The following is a 26,297-nucleotide window of genomic DNA, read 5'->3' on the forward strand; positions in this document are numbered from 1 at the left end:
ATTTGGAAACGACATATCAGATAAAGGTCTAGTATCCAGAATTTATAAAGAGATTGTTCAACTCAACAACAAAACGACAGCCAGTCCAATTACAAAATGGGAAAAAGACTTGAACAGACACTTCTCAGAAGAGGAAATACAAATGGCCAAAAGGCACATGAAGAGATGCTCAATGTCCCTGGCCATTAGAGAAATGCAAACCAAAACCACAATGAGATATCATCTCACACCCACCAGAATGGCCATTATCAACAAAGCAGAAAATGACAAGTGCTGGAGAGGATGCGGAGAAAGAGGTACACTTATGTCAAATGGTGCAACCACTGTGGAAGGCAGTTTGGCGGTTCCTCAAAAAGATGAATATAGAATTGCCATATGACCCAGCAATACCATTGCTAGGTATCTACTCAGAGGACTTTAGGGCAAACACACAAATGGACAGTTGCACACTGTTTATAGCAGCATTATTTACAATTGCAAGGAGATGGAAACAGCCAAAATGTCCATCAACAGACGAGTGGCTAAACAAACTGTGGTATATACATACGCTGGAATATTATGCAGCTCTAAGACAGAATAAACTTATGAAGTATGTAACAACATGGATGGACCTTGAGAACATTATGCTGAATGAGAGTAGCCAAAAACTAAAGGACAAATACTGTATGGTCTCACTGATATGAACTGACATTAGTGAATAAACTTGGAATATGTCATTGATAACAGAGATCATCAGGAGATAGAAATAGGGTAAGATAGTGGGTAATTGGAGCTGAAGAGATACAGACTGTGCAACAGGACTGGATACAGAAACTCAGAAATGGACAGCACAATACTACCTAACTGTAATGTAATTATGTTAAAACACTGAATGAAGCTGCATGTGAGAATGATAGAGGGAGGAGGGCTGGGGACATAAATGAAATCAGAAAGAAAGATAGATGTTAAAGATTGAGATGTCATAATCTAGGATGCCTAGAGTGTATAATAATAGTGAAATGTACAATGTACAAATTTTTTAAATGTTTTGGCATAAGGAAGAACAAAGGAATGTCATTATTGCAGGGTGCTGAAAATAGATGATAATTAATACTTTAAAATGTCACCTTATGTGTAAGACTAAAGCAAAAAATGTTTATTTGTTACAAAATTTAGATTTTGACTACAGCATTTCCTAATATAACTCATGTAGACAGTTTGATTGAATGTCATAAGTACTTGGAATCTCAGGTAGCACATGAGATTTTGTTGGTTTGTCCAGAGTGATCCCCCGATGAATCCCAGAATGATTTGATCAGTGACTGGAAAAGTATTTGCAAGCCCCCTTCAGGGAATGGTGAGAGTGGGGAGAAATTCAACTTCCCCAAGTTGAATTCTTGATATTCTCACAAGCAGTGTGGACAACCAAAGCTATAGGCTGAGCCCCCAGGCTTGGGGTTTGTTCACATGAAACTTAACCCCACAAAGGATAGTTCAAGTCTACATAAAATTTAGGCCTAAGAGTCACCCCCAAGAGATCCTCTTTTGTTGCTCAGATGTGGCCCCTCTCTCCAGCAACACGACAAGCAGTCTTACCACCTTCCCCCTCTCTGTGTGGGACATGACTCCCAGGGGTGTGGACCTTCCTGGCAACGTGGGACAGAGATCCTGGAATGAGCTGAGACTCAGCATCAAGGGACTAAGAAAAACCCTAGAATGAGCTGAGAATTAACATCAAGGGATTGAGAGAAACTTCTCGACCAAAAGGGGAAGAGTAAAATGAGACAAAGTGTCAATGGCTGAGAGATTCCAAACAGAGTCCAGAGGTTATCCTGGAGGTTATTCTTACGCATTAAGTAGATATCACCTTGTTGTTCAAGATGTAGTGGAGAGGCTGGAGGGAATTGCCTGAAAATGTAGTGCTGTGTTCCAGTAGCCATGTTTCTTGATGATGATTGAACAATGATATAGCTTTCACAAGGAGACTCTGTGAATGCGAAAACCTTATGTCTGATGCTCCTTTTAGCTACTGTATCAACAGAAGAGTAGAACATATGGAATAAAAATAAATAATAGGGGGAACAAATGTTAAAATAAATTCAGTTTGAAATGCTAGTGGTAAATGAAAGAGAGAGGGAAGGGGTATGGTATGTATAGTCTTTTTTTCTCTATCATTTTATTTCTTTTTCTGTTGTCTTTTTATTTCTTTTTCTAAATCGATGCAAAGTACTAAGAAATGATGAATATGCAACTATGTGATGATATTAAGAATTACTGATTGTATATGTAGAATGGAATGATATCTAAATGTTTTGTTAATTTTTTTAATTAATAAAAAATGTTTAAAAAAAAAAAGACAAGTAACCTAATTAAAAAGTGGACAAAAGACCTGAATAAATATTTCTAAAAAAAAAAAAAAAATACAAATAACTTTTTTCCTGAATAACTTGATGTTATTTGCCAACATGATGTCTGGTACCCACAGATATGCTAATATTTCCTCAAATATAAGGACATTCTCCTTCATAACCACAATAAACCATCAAAATAGGAATTAGCATTTATCTATCACTACCATCTAATCCACAGGCCCAATCAAATTTTGCAAATTGCTCCAATAATATTTTTTATGTAAAAAGGATCCAGTCCTGGATCACATGTTGGATTTAGTTGTCTTTAGTCTTTTTCAGTATGGAACAATTATTCAGCATTTCCTTGACTTTCATAATCTTAATACTTTCAAAAATTACAGGTGGCCAGTTATTTTGTAGATTGTCTCTCAGTTTGAGTTTATTTGATGTCTCCCTATGATTAAGTTCAGATTGTTTGTCAGGAACATCATAGAAGTGATGCTGTATTTTTCCCATTACAGCTTATCAGATGGCATAAAAGTTTGATTTACCCTATTACTGGTGATGTTGATTTAAATAATTTGATTAAAGTGGTGCCTGCCTGCCTTCTTAGCTTGTCTAGCCAGGATTTTGGTAGTCTTTTGTTGCTCTATTGTTGTTATGGTCTGTGGGCCCAAGGTGCTGCCCTGTGGGGTAAGGTATCCCCCAAAATGCAGGCCATTTAAGGGGCAGAGTGTGGGATCCAGGGTATTTGAATATATAAACAGCCTGCTGCAAAAAATGGCTGCCTGAAGAACTTCTAGGTCTAAAATGCTGGGAGAGAATGATTCAGCACCTGTTATATAACCATGATTCAGCACACATTATGTAATCTTTTGGCATGTTGCCACCTTTGTGTAACAATGGTATAAAAACATGTTGCTACGTAGATTGCAGTGCAGAACGGAATGATTAAAGCATGACCACTCTACCAGCAGCTCCTTGTACTTCATTTCAATTTGCTACCAGGCCAGAATGACCAATTCTTGAGCTGGGACCTGACAGCGCTCTTTACAAAAATGTGTATACACATATATCTATCTCTCAATATTGAAAACTATAAATTCAAACATATATCTCCATTTTCAGTTCAACACAGCAGGTTCCTTTTAGTTTTCTATTACTCTCTTCTTTGGCAGTAAGGAATCTGGCTCCCATTAACTTTAATATATTTACTTATCTTACATACTTACACCACCCTCCCTCCATATCTAGCCAATCTCTCATTATGGCCGCTGCTCCTCCCTTTGCCTGACAAAGATGACTTCTCTATCCCAACATCCTGCCCTAGGCTGCCCCACATGCAGATGCCCTCCTCGTTTGGTTGGACTGCAACATGATGCCCTGGACCTTTCTGGCACTACTTCCTACCTAATCCCCATAAGCCTACTTCACTCAGCCCAATTTAATGAAATTTGGACTGAATTGTTCAGTAATAGGTAGAAAGTGTCTATACAGTCTCTGTAAATTGTATCAAACCATGCAATCCTTTTCCATTCATGGGTTTATTGAGAAATAATTAGTAGTTCTAAGATAATTCAAACTAACCTCCATTAATTTATATTGGTTTTAGCATAAGAGAAACTGATTTTATTTTCTTGCTATTCTAGACACAATAGGTAAAAATTTACACTGGATCCTATGATTCCATAAAATCAGTCAGGAGGCAACATTGCTGGTCACAATATCAGTTGTTCTTAAATTTTTTGTAGCAATGAACACATTTGGGATTCTGATGAAACTATGGACACTCTCCCCAGAAAATTTCACATATATGTTTGTATTCAAGCATCTTGCCTTGATAGACTGATAGCTTATTTAATACTGATCATTATATATCCATTTTATTTCATGATGGCTCTGACACTGCTAAATGCTGAGTTACAACATTTAGAAAACATTCTTGGAGGATTCATGGAATGCATATCAATAATCTTTCTCCTTTATGAAAGGACTACTGGGCAACTTTAAGAAGACTCCATATTATAAAGACTTCTACCAAACTCAATGCTTTCTAAATGGTGAAAACTAACTAGCACACTGAGTCATACTATTTATGTACAAAGATGGACCTAAGAATATCAACTGCTGAATCATGGATGGACAATAAACAAATGAAAGGATGTTCAACTTTATGAATAACCAAGAAATCCACTTTAAAATCACAATTAGATACTATTACTCACTCAAAAGACTAGCAAAAATGAAGAGTCTGACATTACCAATATGGCACGATCCCCACTGTGGACCAATGTGGGCCCTTTATACATCCTGATATCAGACAAAAACAGTGGATTCTCTGTCCATTGTACATAATGGCCAACCCATGACACTAGGGTTTTAAAGCAAGAAAGAATGTATTGCTAAGTGCTAAGCAGAAGATCAAATGGTCTATGGGCCCAAAAATCTGTTTCCCAGAGTCTGAGTTCAAGGTTTTTATAGATTCAAACAAGGGGAGATGGACTGGTTACCATTTTAATAACAAGAATAAGCAAAAACTAAGAGAGATGGCAAGTATAAGCGGAAACAAGGGGAAACGGACTTGTTACCATATCAATAACAACTATAAGCAGCTACAATTTACAAACGTTAAAGAGTGGAGCTATGCTAGAAGTAAGCTAACCATTACAAGACAAGTCAGTTCTAAGCTGGTTAGTTCTGAACTGCTCAAGTTCCTTCATTAACATTAGGCAGATGCGTTGGTAATCACAGGACCTTAAACTGAAAAAAACAGATAAAGGGAGTATAAATGACAAGGGTTTTATAATTGCAAGCCCACAAGATAAAGACTATACCGTTATACAATCATTATCAAAGACCAAGCAACTGGATCACATTTCAGCAATTTTAGGCATATCCTTCTGGCTATTCTAATACTCTAGAATGTAAAAAGAAGTATCTATATATTGATTCAGTAATCATAATCATTTCTTAAATTCTAACTTCTCAGTTATAATCAGTGTAGATCAGCACAACCTTTTGAAAACCAATTAGGAATTTTAAGCAGGTGAAGATAACATATACCAAAAATCAGCAACCCCACTCCTGGTGTATAACCCAAAGAAAACCACAAGAAAGTAGAAATATATCAAACACCATTGTTTGTATTACTAAAATAATGGAAATAAACCAAATGTTCATTGGTTTATGAAGAAGAATGGATAAATAAACTATGGTACATTTATGATAAAATGAGTGAGCTGCAGCTTCCACATGGATGAATCTCATAAACACAATATTGGGCCAAAGAAGTCAGAGAAGTACTCATACAGTAAAAATCTATTAATATAAAGCTAAAAAAAATTAAAGAGTAAATTACATTGTTTGAGAATATTTGTGTATGTAGTAAAATGAGAAACATAGAATTGGAATTGTAGTCACCTTAGGGGGAAGGAAATTAGATAGGATTAGACAGAGGGCCACAGGGGACCTATTCTACTTCTTAAATCCACAGCTGGTACACAAATGTCTTTTCCATTATTATTTTTAATATCTTATGCGCATGTGAATATTCTTTTCCTGTTCTCAAATATTTAATTTTTAGAAGTTAAAAAGCAAATGCCTCTCGAGGTTCTTGAACATTATGATGCTATAGGTGATTGCTATTATTGTTAGGAGGAGTGGATTTTCTGAGGCCAAATATATACCAGAAGTTTTGACATGTTTCACTTACTCTACTTTTAAAGCAGATATTTTACCTCTTTCCACAGGTTTAAAAAAAAAGATTCAGAACACATAAATAATAGTCCAAAGTCTTATGGCTAAGTAGAGGTGAGGTAAACATTTGAAGTATTATCTTCCAGATTCCTGACTTTGGGGGCTTCCTGCTCTACCAAATGTTACAAAATGTTTCCACACGAATTAGTTCATTTAATCCTTTCAAACACTCCAATAGGGGAGGCACTGATAGTTTCATTTGTAAGATAACGGAACTCAGAGGGGTTAAATGGCTTTCCCCAGGTCTGGATCAAAGAACTTAAATCTAAGTTTTTCAGTTCCTAAATTCAGTGATTTCCTATTCAAGAACATGGAGTTCTCGCCTGCCATGCTGGAGACCTGGGTTCGTTTCCCAGTGCCTGTCCATGCAAAAAATAATAATAATAAAATAAAAATAAAAAAGAACATAGTTATTGCCACCTCTCTTCTTCACAATAAAGTCTAGACTAATTAGTGGAGAAGATTTAAATTAACTTCCGTTATGTAATAAATCTTATTACCTCCACTGTGTACTAAAACTACCTGTAAGAATTGATTAAAATCTTCTGCATCATTTTTAGCTTTCTTTCCACTAATACAAATAATCAAAGCAACATGTACCAAGAATGATTTTATATTCTGATAGCTTCGAAGTGCTGATTACTTTTCCTTGTTCCCAGATCCCTAGTCACAGGTCCTGTTTCTAAGGAATGTCCTGTTTCTAAGGGATGAGAAGACCAGGCAGAGGTTAAATGATTTGCCCAAGATCACAGAAAGAGTTCCTAAGAGAGTCATCTTTTCTGATTGCCAGTTCTAGGCCTTTATAATATAAATGAACTTTGCTTAGCCATGAAAGGAAGTTCCTACTTATTTTTTCCATGTCCTCCTCAACCTTTAGCTTATTCATTCATCTAATATGGATTCCAGAACTTTGTTCTGTTAGATTTAAGAACTTCTTAATCTTTGATGGCCAGAGAACCAAATGTATGGAACGCACACTGTCCTCCAGAATGCTATTTTGGTTCCACTTGAAAAAAGTGAGTGCAAAGGTTGTGACTGCTGTGACTCTGATTTTTTTATGATTTGCTTTTCTAGTATAAAATAATTCATGCAAAAAATAAATATAAAAACAAAACAATAAGACTCCATCATAGATTTGAGGTACAGCAATGGGAATTATATTTTATTTTCTCTGGAACATTGGTCTCTTCAAGTCAGTACGTGATAAGAAAATTTTGTAGCAATAAATATTGAAGTATAGTGGTTTTGAATCAGTGGTTCTCTTTAAATTATAACTTATAAACATACAGGAATTCAAGGTCCCTGTTTCTACAGCTCTAGGAAGCCTGAGGGCATCAGGTGAGGTTTGATGTGTGGAGATATATGAAGTGGGTGAAACAGAAAGCCTGTGAATCTTTTTTTACTTGACTGGGGAAGTCAGAATATAAATCTCTGTCAGTTGATCAGTTGATTGACTGATTCATTAATGGATATGCACACATACAAACAGACAAATATTCACATACAAGGAATAGCATGCAGACACATACTGACATTATACAGCAGTGAAAAAAAGCAACAGAAGTCTCTCATTTTAAAACTGCAAACAAGGGGGTGCAAGGGTAGTTCAGTGGTAGAATCCTCACCTGCCATGAGGGAGACCCGGGTTCGATTTCCAGTCCATGCACTTCCCAAAAAACAAACATCAAAACAAATAAACAAAAATTCAACAAATGGTGCTATGATAACAGGATATTCACATGGAAAAATAATGAAATGTGATCCTGTCATATAGCATACAAACAACAACAAAACTGCAATCTAAATCTAAATGAAGCTGTTGCTTGAGTTCATCTGGAATATAGTAAATGCTTTACTCTAAAAGCCTAATATTGGGACATCTGAGCTGCCATTCTAATGTCAGATGACTGAAATTTCGAATGTGACTATGTATCTATGTATCATGTACTATGCGCATTTTACATACATTCTCTTATTTAACCCACACAACCTTCACAGGAGGGAAATATTACTATTAGCTTCAGTATTAACTCTTCAGAGGACAATGAAGCTTGGAAAGGTTAGATGCCCAAAGTTACATGGCTGGTGAGTGGTGGAACCCAGATTCAGATACTCGCCTTCTGTCCCTTCACCCATGCCACGGTACTATGTTGACACATGCATCCCCCAAATTCTATCCTAACGTTCAACAATGTGATGTCATTCTGGTGGACTAGTGTTTTCTTGTTTCCAAATGGAATAACTTGCACACGTTGTATATTATAGGGAAAGAATAACAGCGTTAGGGTAGAGAAGTGCATCTACCTTCCGAGTAACTATACGGAAATATTATCCAGACCATGTCATGGTGATATCTTAAGTCCAGACCCAAGCAATTTAGGTGAACCAGAATGGAGGGTTCTGGGAGAGGAGGAAAGGGTCAGTTGAATATTACACTGTCCTGTTGCATTCATTCTTCTTTATGTATTCTCTGACCTGAGAGAGCACAAAATAGCAAGGTCAGCCAAACAGATGTGGGGACAAAGCTTACCATGTGCTAGCTTTCTCCAGAAACTAAAGTGAACATCAAAGTCAGCTTTGAAGTTTAAAAGAACTCATAAAGACAGCCTGAGGGTCTGTGAATATGTGAAGGGTGCTATTTCTTTGGCAGTGTGGTAGATTTTGAAAGGGGAGAGTGAAGGAAGGGGTTATGGTTTAATTGAGAAAACAGTATCTTTGGCTCCATTGTCTGTTACTTCCACACTTGTTTGTCTCACAAGGTGGTGAACTCCATGAAAACAGGCAGGATTTAGACCCTCTGGTTCTTTACTGTCACATAATGAATAGTTCAGCACAGGTACTATATAAGAATAATAATTCATTCATACATTTATTTATATTTATTAATAGTGATTGATTATTGATAGAGCACATGCTATGTACTTCTGTTCTAAGTGCTAGACATACAAAAGTAGAATAACTAAAGTCCTTACTGTCATGGAATAAGCAAATCAGTATAAATATATATAACATTAGGTGGTGTAAGTTCTATAAAAAAAAAAACGAAACAGAATAAGGAGAAAGAACATAGAGAAGAACAACAGTGGGTCAGGAGCTAGGAAGACACAGAGTGTGATCAAGGATGACCTCTCCACTAAGGGGGTATTTAAGCAGAGAGCTGATGGAATTAAGGGAGTTAGAGTGCAGATATGAAATAGGAGTTTAACATACTCAATAATTTTAATCACCTAACATCAGCACCTCCAAGCCCCACCTGCTTGAGTGCAGGAATTCCAGAATCTACTTCCCAAGAATATCCAGGAATCAGCAGACGCATTTTCATATGTTCATGGATTAGACTTGTTCATTGGTTTAATAGCCTACTATATACAACATAACCACATTGTGCAGTTTTTAATATCAGCTAGTAAAAACATTTCGTTCTCAGTTTATTGGCCATTTCTCCTAAATAGTGAATGGAAAGAGACTAGTTCCTATTTCCTACATATGAGACTTGAGCTTGTATGCTATTGCATACAAGCAAAAAGAAGTTTGAAGTTATTACTTCAACTTAATGAACCATTTCAAGCTGTTCTGATAGTATACCAAAGAAGTTTTCAGTCATATATTTAATCTTGCGGATGATTCGGTATTGGACCACATTCATTGGCTGCCACTGAACAGGCATTTAACTTACAGGCTGATTTTTGACACAACTTCACACTAAGGTGAGAAGTACAATGCCCTACGCTATGAGGGTAACAGATGATTACCCTCAGGGAGCTGCCAATCTGGAGAGGCAAGCAAAAATTCTCTACAGCTTTTCAAAAAATTTATTCATGGGCATGCTCCAGCTTGATTCAAATCTAGCAAGGCCCTATGCCAGGTGCTTTCACCTAATTCATCCCATTAATTCCTCAGAGGAATATACAAATCTACTAAACTGTCTTAAGGACAATGAGGCTTACTATTTTAACAGAATGGAGTAGCCCTACATTTTCCTACTCAATCTTCACTCCGCACAGGGGGTGTAATACTTTTCTTTAAAGCAAAGGTGTTTAAATGATCCAAAACTTGTATTTCTTTCTGAGAGGCGCTCATAATTTAGTCATATATATGTGACCAATATAATTATTCTATGGGTGATTTAAGGAATTTCTCCAGGGTAATTTTGATTATATTTAATTATTGCATTGCTGTCTGACTTTAGACTTTTATTCTCCTAGGTAAGATGTGGTTTTGCTCTACAATTAAAGTTAAAAATAGACACAGTTAAAGGTCTCTGGTCGGAATGAGCAGCATTCCTTCTGGACCCACTCACAGATGAGCTCTAAACGGTTTGTAATTAAAATTTAAAGAATGAAACTTTTAATCCTTCCACTGCTCTGACTTCAGCTTCTGTCCTTTCGTAGGACTCACTCATGCCATGGATTTTATAGTGCAAGTATAATAAACACATGTTATTTGCACTAAGTAAACAGTTGCATTTATAAATCTGGAATGCTGTTGAGAGACAACTGGCCTTAAAAGAATAATTTCCAGGCACCATTTATTGAAGAGACTGTTCTGTTCCAGGTGAGTTGGCTTGACTGCCTTATCAAAGATCAAATGTCCATAGATGAGAGGGTCTATATCTGAGCACTCTATTCGATTTTATTGGTCGATATATCTATCTGTATGCCAATACCATGCTGTTTTGACCACTGTGGTTTCATAATATTCCTTAAAGTCCGGCAGCGTAACTTCATCAAGAAAGTAGAAAGACAGCCTACACAATGGGAGACAATATTTGGAAATGACATATCAGATAAAGGTCTAGTATCCAGAATTTATAAAGAGATTGTTCAACTCAACAACAAAAAGACAGCCAGTCCAATTACAAAATAGGAAAAAGACTTGAACAGACACTTCTCAGAAGAGGAAATACAAATGGCCAAAAGGCACATGAAGAGGTGCTCAATGTCCCTGGCCATTAGAGAAATGCAAATCAAAACCACAATGAGATATCATCTCACACCCACCAGAATGGCCATTATCAACAAAACAAAAAATGACAAGTGCTGGAGAGGATGCGGAGAAAGAGGCACACTTATCCACTGTTAGTGGGAATGTCAAATGGTGCAACCACTGTGGAAGGCAGTTTGGCGATTCCTCAAAAAACTGAATATAGAATTGCCATACGATCCAGCAATACCATTGCTAGGTATCTACTCAAAGGACTTAAGGACAAAGACACAAACGGACATTTGTACACCAATGTTTATAGCAGCATTATTTACAATTGCAAAGAGATGGAAGCAGTCAAAATGTCCATCAACAGACGAGTGGCTAAAGAAACTGTGGTATATACATACGATGGAATATTATGCAGCTTTAAGACAGAATAAACTTATGAAGCATGTAATAACTTGGATGGACCTAGAGAACGTTACGCTGAGTGAGTCTAGCCAAAAACTAAAGGACAAATACTGTATGGTCCCACTGATGTGAACCGACATTCGAGAATAAACTTGGAATATGTCATTGGTAACAGAGACCAGCAGGAGTTAGAAACAGGGTAAGATAATGGGTAATTGGAGCTGAAGGGATACAGACTGTGCAACAGGACTAGATACAAAAACTCAAAAATGGACAGCACAATACTACCTAATTGTAATGTAATTTTGTTAAAACACTGAATGAAGCTGCATCTGAGCTATAGTTTTTTTGTTTGTTTGTGTTTTTTTACTTTTTTATTTTTTATTATTATTATTATTTTTTTTCTCTAATTATCATTCTATATCTTTTTCTGTTGTTTTGCTAGTTCTTTTCCTGAATCGATGCAAGTGTGCTAAGAAATGATGATCATACATCTATGTGATGATATTAAGAATTACTGATTGCATATGTAGAATGGAATGATTTCTAAATATTGCGTTAATTTTTAAAAATTTTTTTAATTAATAAAAAATAATAAATAAATAAATAAATAATAGGGGGAAAAAAAGAATAATTTCCAACTCTCTTCTTTACTCTAATGTTGAACATTTCTACATTGTACTTGACCTAAATTCCATGCTTAACAGCTTTCCCCCCCATGTGGCATGTTTTCAAGTGCCAGATATAAATGCATTCAGCTCAATGTGAATGTGTAAGTTAGTGTATTTTCAACTCCATACAAGATATCTTTTTTCCTTTTATTTAAATTTTCAAGGAAGATTTTGTTCATCTAGGCAAAATTTACTAGAATTTATTTGTACAAGCTATCAACTATAGTAGTTAAGTTCAGGTGTCAACTTCGCCAGGTGATGGTGCCCAGTTGTGCTGTTGCAGGGACTTAAATCATTAGCATGTGAATTTCATCTATGCCTGATTACGTCTGTGATCAGCTAAGGGGAGTGCCTTCCACAATGAGCAATTAAATTTAATTTAATTAGCTGGAGGCTTAAAAGGAGGAGACAGAAGAGAGAGAAGGAGCTCACACCCAGATGTTTGGAGATGCAGAAGGGAGACCCCGAGAAAAAGCCCTTTGAACCCAAGAGCCAGGAGTGAAGACCAGCAGACATCACTGTCTGCCTTCACATTTGACAGAGAAACCCAGATGAAAGCTTGCTGCCTTTCCTTTGAGAAACTGTAAATTTATAACTAAAGAAATCCTCTTTGTAAAAGCCTATCCATTTCTGGTGTATTGCACTCCAACAGCGTTAGCAAACTAAAACATCAACCAAATATCTCAATGTTTTCTTACCTTCATATGAAGAGCAGATGAGGGCAATAAAGGGGCCATGTGGAATATTTTGCAGCAAGATGATGGAGAAGAACCTGTTTCTGGATACCATGATAAAGTCTAAGGCAAAGCAGAGAGAATGCTGATATCCTATGGTTACTCTGTGGCTTAATCTTACTAATGGGTCATTCCGGAGAGTCAAAACACTATGCATGCCGTGTGAAAGTACTGTGTGCATTCTTAGGTGATCATAAATCCAGAAACAACTGGACCCAGAAATTATTTCAGAGCAGTCATAATTCTAATATTTTCTTCCCTTGCTTTACAGCTAAATTATTTGTTATGCCACTTTTTAAATTTTAACAAAAATATGCACATTGGTCATAGAGTAAAAATTCTTTAGTATACCAATATGTGAGTCTCAGCTGAAAACTCTACAGAAAAGTGATATTTGCAAGCCTTTACTATAATGATGGTGTTAGTAAACCATCATCAGTAGGAAATGAGTTTTGAGTTATTTTTATTAGGCTAGGTTGGGATGCACTGTGTTCTCTTGCTCATCCTCTCTGTGGGACCAATGTAAGATATTAAGCTTATTTAGGAAAACAATGTATTATATATTCTCCCATGAGCCAACCCTCCTCTCAAAGGCTCCATTAGAACACTATTTGGTGATGGGCTGCTAAATATACTTCTAAGGAGTCAAGTTTTTCAAATCTATATGGAATATCTAGTATGAGGATATTTTTTTTAAAAAAGAAAGCATACTGAATTCTGCCAAAAAATTGAGATTTAAATCTCAGCTCTACTACTCACTGGCTGTATGTCTTCGTATATATTATCCAAGACTCTGTCTGAATACAAAGGAATCCACAGTATTTATCTCACATAGCAGTTGAGATAATGTGAACTAAACCCTCAATAAGTGTTAAGTTTCCATTTTCCTTTGAAGTTCTACTTGTCATAGCAGTCTAAAAATAGTTAAATCTGTTTTTCACTTCCAACCAAGATGGAGTAATAGGATATGGATTTACCCACCTATCTAAAACAACTTCAAAATTGAACAAAATATATATTTTTAAAAATGGAACATCAAACAACAATGGACAGTGACCCTCAAGAGAAGAAAACAGCTTATAAGCTGTTTATTTTGCAATAAATTTCAAAGTACATTGCAACAATTAGTCATAGAACAGAATTCAAAATTTGGTATGGGTTACAATTCCATAATTTTAGGTTTTTATTTCTAGCTGCTCTAAAATACTGGAGACTAAAAGAAATACCAATATAATGATTCAGCACTCACACTCATTTGTTTAACCCGACCTTCTCTGTATAACTCCACCATCACTTTTGATCTTTCTCCCACTCTTTAGGGGCATTTGGGCTATGGCCATTCTAAGTTTTTCATGTTGGAAGGGGCTGTCAATAATATGGGATGGGGGATGGAACTAGTTGATGTTCTGGAGAGGCTGGCCCCTCTGCATTTCAGGACTTATCTGGTCCAAGGACCCATCTGGAGGTTGTAGGTTTCTGGAAAGTTACCGAGTGCATGGAACCTTTGTAGAATCTTATATAATGCCTTAGGTATCCTTCAGGGTTGTTAAGAATGGTTTGGGTTGGGGTTTGGCAAGTTATGATAGTAGCAATCTCTAACTGAAACTTGCATAAAAGTGACCTCCAGAGTAGCTTAGCTTCCTGACTCTATTTGAACTCTCTCAGCCACTGATATTTTATTTGCTACACTTCTTTTCCCCCTTTTTGTCAGGATGACATTGTTGATCCCATGGTGCCAGGGCCAGGCTCATCCCTGGGGTTCATCTCCCACATCATTAGGGAGATTCACATCCTTAGATGTCAGGTCCCATATAGGAAGGAGGGCAATGGTTTCACTTGTAGAGTTGGGCTTAGAGAGAGAGAGAGAGAAGCCACATCTGAGCAACAAAAGAGGTCCTCCAGAGGTCACTCTTAGGCATACCTATAGGTAGGCTAAGCTTCTCTGCCACATATATAAACTTCACAAGAGCAAGTTTCAAGATCAAGGGCTTGGATTATTGATTTGGGTGTCCCTAAAGTTTGGTACAGTATTAGGGGATTTCCTGATGGTAAAGTTCAATAGTTCCATATTGTTCCTTCCATCCCTCAAGGGACTTTGTCAATACTTTTTGATTATCTGCACAATACATTTTGTGATGTATCTAGGTATTACATTAAGCTTTGAGGATTAGAGGCTCTCCTTTTTATTCAGGGCTCCCTGTGTTTGGATTGTTCAAATGATCTATCCAGACAGGTTGAGTTAGATTATGTGCTACTGAAAATTTAGGTTCTGGACTAAATGAAACTTTCTTCTTTTGGTCTCAAAGAATAGGTGAAGTACTAAAATACAGTCAATGTCTTCCTTATTTCTGTATTCTTAATGACCTTAATTCTGACCTCATCAGTTTTGTTCATATCTCTAAATACCAAGTTATACATATATAAAACAGCACCTCAAAATCCAGAAATAACAATTACCACTCCAGACTAAACATGACTGCTATAATAGTTTACTATATATGATCTTCTAATTAATAAAGGTAAGTACCCTCACTTCCTTCTTCTAGCTTTTATTATGCTAGTTTCATTCTTTCTCTCTACTAATACCTTTCCAATATGTCCTCTTTTCTCACATCATTGTTGCAAGAAACCTTGAAGGAGAGCCCAACCCAGTTTTCTAAGATCATAGTAAGATCATTGAGATAGGGTCAACCCTATCTCAATCCCAATTTCCACTGTTCTTTTCTTACTTTTTGGTGGGAAAGTCCTCATTTAGTCATGACAAATCTAGTGGATTAGAGTGATATAGTAAGGGCCTAGATGAGAATGTTAATTTTGAAACTTTTCTCCTATATTTCATCTCTTCTGCCAAAAAGAAAAATTATGCTTTTCTTTAGTTAGCAACCAAACTTCATGTAGAAAAAGAATAATTGCTATCCTTTGCCTTTCAATTTTTGAGAAAAATGCAGCTTATATAAATGACAAATTCTATGAAATCAGAAAGAAAACATGTATTTTTCCTACAACATTTGTCTTTCCATGATCCACAGCACTGCACTGATCTTTAGTGTTAGAATGGGTTACAGTCCAAAATTATGGGAAATATCATAATATACTTAGGAAAATAAAAAATAAGCTACTTCTCAGGTAAAATGCATGTTTATATATGTGTGTGTATGACTGTACAGGATTCAAATTCTAAAACAGAGAAAGGTGTGCATAAATGCAAACCATAGAGTAATTAGTTGCATGTTAACTGTATAAGATCAAATGAAAATGAATTATAAAAATAAAATGCTTGAGTTCTTGCTTCAGCAGCACATTTACTAAAATTGGAATGATACAGGGAATATAGGCATGGCCCTTGCACAAGGATGATATGCAAATTTCTTCCATATTTTTCTGTAAGTATAATTAAGAAAGCTGAGTGTATGGTTGAAAGGGGAAGTCTAGGGACATGTGCATCACTAGAAGGAAAGCTAGACACAGGAAAACCTGTTATGGATGATGATTGTAGTTAATTGTACAAATAAGGAAAGTTTGTACATGAACTAGAACAAATGTATACCCTACTACCAGGTGTTAATAATAGGGTGGTATATGGGGAAAATGCAATTAATACAAGTAAGGATGATAGTTAACAGTAGCATTGTAATAGTCTTTCATCAATTGTAACAAAGGTACTATACCAAAGCTAAGCGTCAATAATTGGGGGAGTGGAAGGCATAGATTTTTTGGGGGGGGAGTCATGAGAACATTCTCAAATTGATTGTGGTTGTGAATGCATAAATATGTGAATATACCAAGAGTCACTGATTGTACATTTTGGATGGATTATATGGTACATCTACTTCCTTTGCTCAACATTATGTTTCTGGACTTCCTCCATATTGCTATGTGTAGTTGCAGTTTGTGCATTCTTGTTTCTGTGTAGTACTTAAGTATATAAATATATATCTATTTCCTTGTCCATTCTAATATTGATATGCACTTGAATAGTTTCCAGTTTCTGGTTATTATGGTTAGTGCTAATATGAACATTCCTATGCATGTCCTTCCATGAATACCTATGTGTATTCTTAAATATATTTGTTGTGTCATGTTTATTCAGCTTTGATACACACTGAAAATGGTTTTCTGAAGTGGTTCTATCAATTTAACCTTACAGCAGCAGAGAATGAGAGTTCCAGTTGCTCCACATTCTCACCTGATATTACTAAAGCACTTACTGAAATTTTTATTTTTATTGTATACTATAGTTAGAAAAGCAAAGTTTGAAACATTTAGCTTTTCTATATTAACTTATAGGAAAATGAAATAACTTGATTAATCTTTGCAGTAAAACCAGCTATATTAAATCTCTCCTGATTAAAAAGAACTTCTGAGAAAGACCCAAAAGATATGAGTCTACTCAGAATATTGTTTGCATGAGAAAGCACTAAGTGACATAATTGTTCTAATGTGTAAATCAGAATCAACCTATGGTTTTTGGCTGAAACCATAGGTTCTAATACTAGATTGGACAGTATGTGAGTTCACTACCATGAGGAAAATTTTAGATGGTTTGGAAGGATTGGAGTGAAGTAATTTCCCTGTGCTGGGTATATGAATCTTGGGCAGAATTCATTCTGAGATATTGAAAGTTAGATTTTCTGTATAGCTTATAATATGAAAATAAGTGGACCAATAATAGGCTAAGAGATTATTTTCAAAGTTCATTATTTAAGTGACCCCACATACCACAATTCTTTCCAAATTCCTTTCTGATGTCTATACAAATCATGCTACAAGGGAAATCAGTAAAGTCAAAAGTATATTCACATCTCCATTTCTATTTTGGTTTACCGAAAAATTAAAATAATTTTGGATCATTTGTCTTCATTTTTTTAATTTTAGAAATGATGAAAAAAATGGAGTTGACATAAGATATATGTGTCTCTCAAACTATGTGAAAGCCCAGAGCTATGACAATCCAAAGAACTATTTGACAGAAGCAGTGGTAGGAAAATCCATCCTTGTAACTCCTTTCTAAAAATCTGCCATCAGCAATTTTCCACTTTTCCTCACTGTCAGCTGATAACCTTATATCTGGATTGTTACCAATATCAACATTTCCCTCTCCTGGATATTGTTGTTAAATTTCTCTTCTGAAAAAACAATGCAAAGACATGCCCATATACTTTGCCATCTAGAGATCATCATACTTCATTTACTCATAACTCCTTTTATTAAAAAAATATCAGTTTATCCCTAAGGGAGTATATAAGAAATTTCAAAAGGAGTCTGGAGATAACAAAACTTTAGAATCACTAATGTGATCTCATATATAAAATATTTTAAAGAATCTAGTATAAAATTTAAATTAAATTTATAAAATAGCCCTCCCTAGATATCTCTAAGTATAAACTACATTTAAACTTGATAGGAAAAGTCATGAAATATATAATACCTGAATTTATTAATATATGAAGATTCTGTGAGCACATTAAGAAAATCATTCTCCTCCCCTTACGTTTAGATGAAATGACTCATGACTGTATTACATTTATATCAGACTATAATCTGTTAGTAGGAATGAACTCTTCTTTGTATTAATCATCACACAATAATTAATAAAATGCCATATATATATAGTTATATTGTGATAATGAAGTAATTATTTATTAAGAACTAAATGTAAAAGATGATAACTAAGTTGTATTAAGCACTTGCAGTGTATTAAATACTATGGAGGACCTTTTTTTTAACACTTACTTTTATCAGTAACCCTAGCATCATTTCCCCCATTACAGATGAGGAATCTGAGAATCAGATAAGGCAACTTGTAAAAGATCACTTGAACCCAGGTCCGTTTGACCCCTTAATCATCATGCTTTCTCAAAAGAAAGTGCCTTTGTCAAAAAAAAAAGTTATGTATGACAAGGGCATGCACTGGTCATCAAATAAAGACATATTTCAATTTGCATTTCAATCATCAACCACTAAAAGTCCCTTGGCAAATTAGACATTCACTTTAAGGCATCTCCTGACCACATTATAATGATGGTGGATTTTTTTTCTATTAAGCTTCTCATCATTTCAGGAAGAAGTCATGGTCTGCAAGGAAAAGCATTGTTGAAAGATGTACATTACTGGGCTTCCTCAATTTTGCTCCTGTAACAACTAAACCCCCACACTGGAGATGATAGCTTAAATTCAGGGATTACACCTGGGGACCCAGAACATGGGGTGGTTGGAAGGACCGATTTTGCATTCAGGTCAGCAAATACTTAAAACACAAGACACAGACAATAAACTGCATGGGTGTGGGAGGAGATATTAGATATGTAACTCAATACAATCCTAAAATGTTAGTCCTAATGACTGGAATTAAACAAAATTTTGTGGCTGTTCACAAAGAAGGAAAGGATATCACATGTCTTTGAATGAGTGATATTCAACCTTCAAGCATCCTGTATAGGACTTCTTTATAACATTGTGTCCCTCAGCTCTGAATCAATCTGTGAAGAATGATTTCAGCCAAGCTCCTCCCAGAAATTGGGGTTAGAGATCACAGCTGCTGAGGCTGTCCGTCCCTTGGGCAAAAAGTGGGCAATGATTGACACCGTTGCCTATCTCCATCAAAAATAGACAAAAGCAAGTGGAGTTTAAAAAACAAGAGGAATGATTAGGTGCTCAAGTGCTCAAGTGAAAATATTTCCTGATATTAGTAACTAGTAGAAATCACTACTACCATTTATTGAGCACTTGCTGTTTGCCAGGCACTAAGCTAGAATTATTTTAACTCTCATAAGACCCTGCATGAATAAGTACTTCCACCATTTTATAGATGAGGACTTGGAAGTTTGAAACAGTAAGATGCTTGCTCAAGCTCAAGCAATTAAATGGTGACTTAGCCAGACTAGCATCCCAGGCTGATATGACACAAAAAGTCAAGTTCTTATTACCACAGAATATTTCTCTAACTACAAACTTTGAAACATTCAGTTTATGGAATGATAGCAGTGTTAATATAGTAAACATGTTGGGAAGTACTGGGTTAAACTTTAAACAAGTTGCTCTACTACAGACTTCGTCAAAATGGAAGTCACTAAGCATTATGAGTTTCCAAGGGTGGGTTCTAGTTTCTAGCATTTTATAAACCTGCTTTACCACAGAAATCATTTTTAGCTGTCATAATTAAAATATCCAAGAACCCATGTTACATGGGACAGAATTTATGAAAATCTGTGCTACACTAATCTGCTTCAAAGCCTCCTTCACTAGTGACCTTAAAAAAAGAGGAAATTCCCAGAATCACAGAATCATGACGGTTCAAATTCCCAGTGGTTACTCAATTTCCCTTGTCTCCAACGCATAATGCCTTTCTTGTTTGTCTGTGTTGATGATGACTTTATGGGTGACCAATTCCACCTCCACATAACTCTCGACTATCAGGAGACTCTCCACTTTCTATCATCCGTGCTTTCTCCTACTAGGTACTCCATGATATCAATTCTTGCAATGCACACCCTCCCCACCCCCAAAACAAAACAAAATAGCAGAACAGGTCCCTTACTACAAGGTGTGGTCTCCATATATTGCATTTGCTCAGTATAGATAATAGCCAGGGCATGGTTGAATACAGCAAGTTCCTAATTTCTGCCTCATGTGGGCATGAAAAACCTGGGAGCAGGGAAATCCTAGACTAGGGGGCTGTTTGTCCACACCTCCACTGACACAGCAAAACAATTCCTGTCCAGTGGTGCAGCTTCCAAGAACCCCCACCCTCTGATACTTCCCATGGCCCCGGTCTGTGTGTGCATGAACAGAAGGCTCACAGTGAAGTCACTAGAGAAGGAGATAGCAATGCTCCCCCTACCTCCACAAATGTCCTCCTAAGTTGCTTTGTGAAGCCAAATAACAGTCTTGAAAGCCATGCTGACATGAGTGTCAGGCACACCCTAATGCCTATGAATTACGGCAAGTTGTGTTTCAAAAGTGGCATGGTTTGCACTCCAGCAGTGTTAGCATCATCAGACAAAAGACCACTACAGCTCCTCTCTGCACAACAAAAACTTTCTCACTAGTTGTATTTCCCCGTATAACTGTTGTCTAACAAAAATGGTATGTGTTTCTTCTCCCCTCCTTGAGATACGGTAATTTGGGAAAGAAAAATACAAAACAAACTAAACGAAAAGATAATATGGAAGTAACTGATATATCATTGTCAATTCTCTCAATGTCTGAATTCTATACTTGATTGGAAGTTTCTGGGAAGGAACCAAGTCTTATTTATTTCTCTAATCTGTACAGTTCCTAGCACAGTGATTTGTAGTTAATACGCACTCAGAAAAAGGCAGAATTAATTGATGAATTAATTTAATCCAATTACTTGATTTGAAAGAAAAAAAGGAGAAAAGTCATTAAGAGATAGACTCACCAATTTCAAATAAGACTTTTTCTTGGATAAATTTCAGGAATATTTTATAAAACCCTGCAGGACAATTAGTTACTTGGAAATACAATATGCTACTTAAAATTGTATTTAATTGAATTTAATAAAAGTGACTTTATGCCTTTAATACAGAATCTGCTTGAACCATCCTAAAACTATATTCTCCTTCTTAGAATTAAAAGTGTATTCAAATTTTCTTCAATTCATGATTATTTAGAAATTAGCAAGAGAAAAAAAAATGCCCATTATATAATCCTAAATCTATTTACATGAGGATGTGAAAGCTATTTTCAATTGTTATTCAACAATGTTTCTGATTTAGAAATTCATGATATTTCAAGCACAATCTGAGACTTGGATTTTAGGCTGCTAACTACCTTGGAGAGCTGCTGCTAAGTCCTCTCCCTCTTCATTCCATAAATAAGGGAATTGAAGCCCAGAGGGGTACAGTAGCATGCCTAATGTAGCATAGAAATTTACTGGCGAATTCAGGACTAGAAACTGAGTTTCCCAAGTTGCCTCTCTCTCTTTCCAGCTTTTCCAGACCTAATCTATTCTAGCCCTGTTGACCTGGGGCAACTCTCCCAATAGGGCAAAGTAACAGCTTCATTAAAGAAAGAAGTTTTGTGTTATGTTGTTTTTCTCTGAAAACGCAGTTTCACACCACCCCTTCATAGGGGTGGCTTTGGCTTTAAGAATTTTTTCCTTAGGAAACAGAGATCTTATTTGTGCCAACAATATATCACAAGAGGTGAGCAATTACACTGTGAGCAAGACATTGAAAGGAAGAGTTGTCTGATAACCACATACGGATAGTGACTAGAGGAGTAGCTTTAATAGTGAATTAATCCTTTCAAAACCACTTGAAGTTCTCCAGCCTTTTCTTCTATTATTTAAAAAACCATTGAGGTCCAGGAATTGAACCTAGGTCTCCCGCATGAAAGACAAGCATTCTACCACTAAACCACCCATTCACTCTTATTTAAAAAAACTTTTACAGGGTTAGCTAAATAACTTATAGGATATATCCCTTAAAGTTTTAGCATAATGAAATTTCTCAAACAGGCAAACCTGGTTAAATAAAAATCCAACCCAACAGAGTTAACCATATGAAATTTCCTTGAAAATACCAAGCAATGAAGTTACTGAGAGAAGGAAAAAGTTTATTTGGTTTTGGGACCCAGACTCTAGCTATAATTGTATCCTTAATAATTGGTTCTCTTGGTGATTACTTTGTTTTCTATACCTACTTTTTTTATTAGAGAAGTTGTGGGTTTACAGAGCAATAATTTTTAAAATACAGGATTCCTATATACCACCCCACCAACAACACCTTGCATTGTGTGGGACATTTGTTTACAACTGGTGAAAACACATTTTTATCATTTTACAATTAAAGTCCATGGTTTAATGTTTGTATGTTCCACAGATTTTTAAAAAATTTTTATTCTGTTACCATGTATGCAATTTAACATTTCCCCCTTTAATCACAACCCATTCAAATATACATGTCAGTGCTGTTAACTGCATTCATAATGTTGTGCAACCATCACTGGTGGTGACTTTGTTTTACTAGCTCAGCACCTTACAGAAAATGCTAAGTTTGGCACTTAATGGAAACATTGTGTTTGATACATTCTTTAGATAGACTTTACTTATTTTATTTATATATTTCCTTTTATTTTGCCATGTTTTTTGTATAAAATATGCAAGCATTCTATTGTCTTTGCCAGGAAAAAAAAGGACATCCCTATAACAACCTAAATAGCATCTACTCCTTAGTGGAGAAAAACTTTTTCTAGAACTATAGTATCTTCTGGCATGAAAGAGGTATATTTCCCAGTTCTCTAGGCTTAAAGGAATCAACAGATAGAGAGGAAAAGAGAAGCACGTGCCTGAAGTCCCATGTCACCCTGGGTCTGCTGCAGAGTCCCATCCCCCTGAAAAAGGAGGTGAGCCTGGCTGAGCCGTGGGGGCAGATGGGCGCTGTGACCTGTCACTCAATGTAAATACTGGGGTAGGACTCCACTGCAAGCAGTTCATGAGCCACAGAGCTCACCTCTCCAGAATGGACCCTGCGGGAGAAGACCACCATCAACTTCACCATCTGAATAGTGTTTTCTCTTGAAGACTCTTTTTAGCAGCAGCAAGGATTTCCTAAAGGTTGGGAATGCTCACATTTATTGCTTTATTTGCTGGCTGTTGAATTCAGGGAAAAACTCCACCATAAGAATTCCTTAGGAGCACTGAAAGGTCTTTTGTCTCATCAAATTCTGTCCTTTTACAGCGCTTTTTATCTAGAATTTCTCTAATTGTTAATAAGTCTAGCATTTGTTCTCAGCAGCCTTCTCTGCATGAAACACCCATGTTGGAAAAGTTCAAAAGGACTCTGTATTCTCTAAAAATGATCTGCTTGGGGGAGTGCATTTCTAATAATTCCAAAGCTCATTCTATTGTCAACATTCCTACATTTAAGCAATTGTAAAATCCACACATGTCTTAAGTAGCCAGAACTTCAAGGGGCATTTTGAAGAAATCTTCAGCAGAATCTGTGTAATTGGCCTTGACATCAAAGAATTCCTTTTCAATAATAGAGTATTTACAGCCATATTCATATTTATATTCTTCCAAAGAATAACATTTAGTTCAATTACTATCCATGATCATAGATAATCTTATCATTACCATCTACAGTAAGCTATTTTGATTAAAAAATCTGGTTCTAAATAATTGTCAAAGTTTTAGTGACATACACATATGCAGGGGCATTCAGTAGCATTATATTTAGTGCTATTATAAATAGTCAGATACATTTACTAATGTTCATTCAATTCCTGGAAACTTTCATATTTATATGATATTCTTAACATTATTCTTAACAATATGTCTAGTTTGACATTTTTTCTCTAACATGCCACCCATGATTTTTCTCTCTAACATACCACCCATGGCTACTCACACAATTTAACTCATATTGAGATACTGTGGGCAGTTGCATTGTATAGGATGCAGGCCCTGGGATGGGTTACTGCTATCCAAACAGATTTTGATGGGCAGCTGAACAGGCTCACATGAACTTTTAGCCAGGGGTCCTTGGCCAACCCCCACCACTGCATTAGCAGCCCTGTGAGGGTCCATAACCAGATGCCAACAGGCCAATAAACTGCAGGTCCAGCATGTAGCACAATTATTTGGCAACATCTCAAATGAAAGGTGGCAAAGTACAGTGGAAAGTGGCTTGGGAGTCAGACAGACTTAGGTTTAAATTCTCTTCTGACATTTAATCTGAAAAATAACCTTGGTCAAGTTATTTTACAGTTCTCTGACCTCCTCAGATAAAATTAATCACAGTGAGTTATAGTTTAGACACATATTTTGAGGAAAAAGCATACATCAGGTGTACTTTTTACCAAAATATCTATATTTATTTTTTGCTGAAACTGTTACGGCTGATATAAACACTTTGCAATCAAAAAACTTTAAAAATGTTTTTCTATTTTCACTAAACAGAGTTTATTGTAAAGAGAAATACTAAATGTTTTCAGTGTTACTTTTAGAATGCTACATATTTATAATATAATAATATTCTACTTTTGGAAAATTTAATATTTAATTTTCTTAAAAATGATATTAACATAAATTTTCCTTGAGCATTTTGTGCAATTCTCTTAAGTACACACTGATGATTTCACATGTACATATTCCTTTCATGTTCTAATAGCAGAGTTGTTTATCTCCTCATTCAATCAGAATATTTTAGATGAATATTGAAAAATTATTGGCATTTAGAAAATCATGTAATCAACAGGCAGGTATAGCTGTAAATGATATGCATATTTCATTACTTTTAAACTGTACTCATTTTTTATAGCAAATTTCATATAGATAACTTATGACATTACTTTTGATATACAGTTATATTTATAAATAAGGTACCTAACTCTGCTACATGAAAATTTACTGTCAGTATCTAAAATTTGGAAATGCAGAGTGCATTTCCATTTCCTATTGGTATATAATTTATGTATATGTTATCTGCATATGTGTTCACATATATCATTATAGATAAATACATAGTGTTATATATTAAATGTAATAGCAGTATATGCTACTAATATTTTCCTCTATCCCTTCCTCTAGCCACCATCTCTTTCCATTCCATCTCTTCTTCTACAATCACTAGTAGTTTTGATATTGGGTTGTCCATATTCATTAATTAATCATGATAGCATACACCAAATAATTTTGTTTCTGTGCTCTGTATTCCTTCTCATGGTCTCTCCATCCTCCCCTAGCTTCCATACCTAACCCAACATAAATACATAGGCCCATGTATATGCATGCACACATACACACACACACACACACACACACACACACAATGATTCGAGTCCATACCTATAGTGAGGGCTGCCTTAACCATATCAAAAAATTATCTCATAGAAAATATTATGTTTGTATATAGGTGAATTATAAATATAGCATAGAATATATATATATACATTTACATATGCATGTACCTTCAAGGATGCCCATATATAGAGCATGGGCATCCTTGCCCATGCAATTGTATAATTGCGCAATTATACAGTTGTATAATTGTGCAATTATACAGTTGTATAATTGTGCAATTATACAGTTGTATAATTGTAATTATTCAATATATACACACACATATTTTTGTTTCATCCTCTTTGGTCAAAGAATATGTTCCTTCCAGGTGATGGTACACAGAAGAGGCTAAATGTCCTCTTTGTAATCCCTGAGCCTGAGAGCAGAGAGATGTTGCTCACAGACCCTCCCTTTTATCTATAGCATTTTCCAGGACATAACTTGGAGCAGGTTAGAAGATGGAAAGAAGGAACAGCACCCATCCTCTTGGTATTTCTTTAGATGTGCAGCTACAGCTTCTGAAGATGTTAGGCTTGGATATTTTCCTATACTGCATTTATATTATGTCAAAATAAACACAGGCAGTAAGAGAGCTGTTTTTTTTTAACATAAAAGACATCTATTTTTTAAACATAAAGTCATTTTATTCCTAGCTCCTGGT

The 26,297-nt window shown here is 35.8% G+C and overlaps 1 long non-coding RNA gene and 1 pseudogene across 4 annotated transcripts in view; one reads left to right on the top strand and one right to left on the bottom strand.

Annotated features, from left to right (window-relative positions):
- The window catches only part of LOC143691604 (uncharacterized), a 228,276-nt gene that overhangs the window by 15,952 nt on the left and 186,027 nt on the right, over positions 1–26,297 (bottom strand). For 2 of the 4 annotated variants that reach the window (XR_013179604.1, XR_013179598.1), the window contains one exon: positions 12,793–12,891. The exons of the other annotated variants lie outside the window; for them this stretch is intronic. This is a non-coding gene — a long non-coding RNA (uncharacterized LOC143691604). The remainder of the gene's footprint in view (positions 1–12,792; positions 12,892–26,297) is intronic. 4 annotated transcript variants of the gene reach the window in all.
- LOC143643015 (U6 spliceosomal RNA) lies at positions 16,114–16,209 on the top strand (annotated as a pseudogene).

The sequence above is a fragment of the Tamandua tetradactyla genome, chromosome 7 (genome assembly GCF_023851605.1).
Source record: "Tamandua tetradactyla isolate mTamTet1 chromosome 7, mTamTet1.pri, whole genome shotgun sequence".
Lineage (NCBI taxonomy): Eukaryota > Metazoa > Chordata > Mammalia > Pilosa > Myrmecophagidae > Tamandua > Tamandua tetradactyla.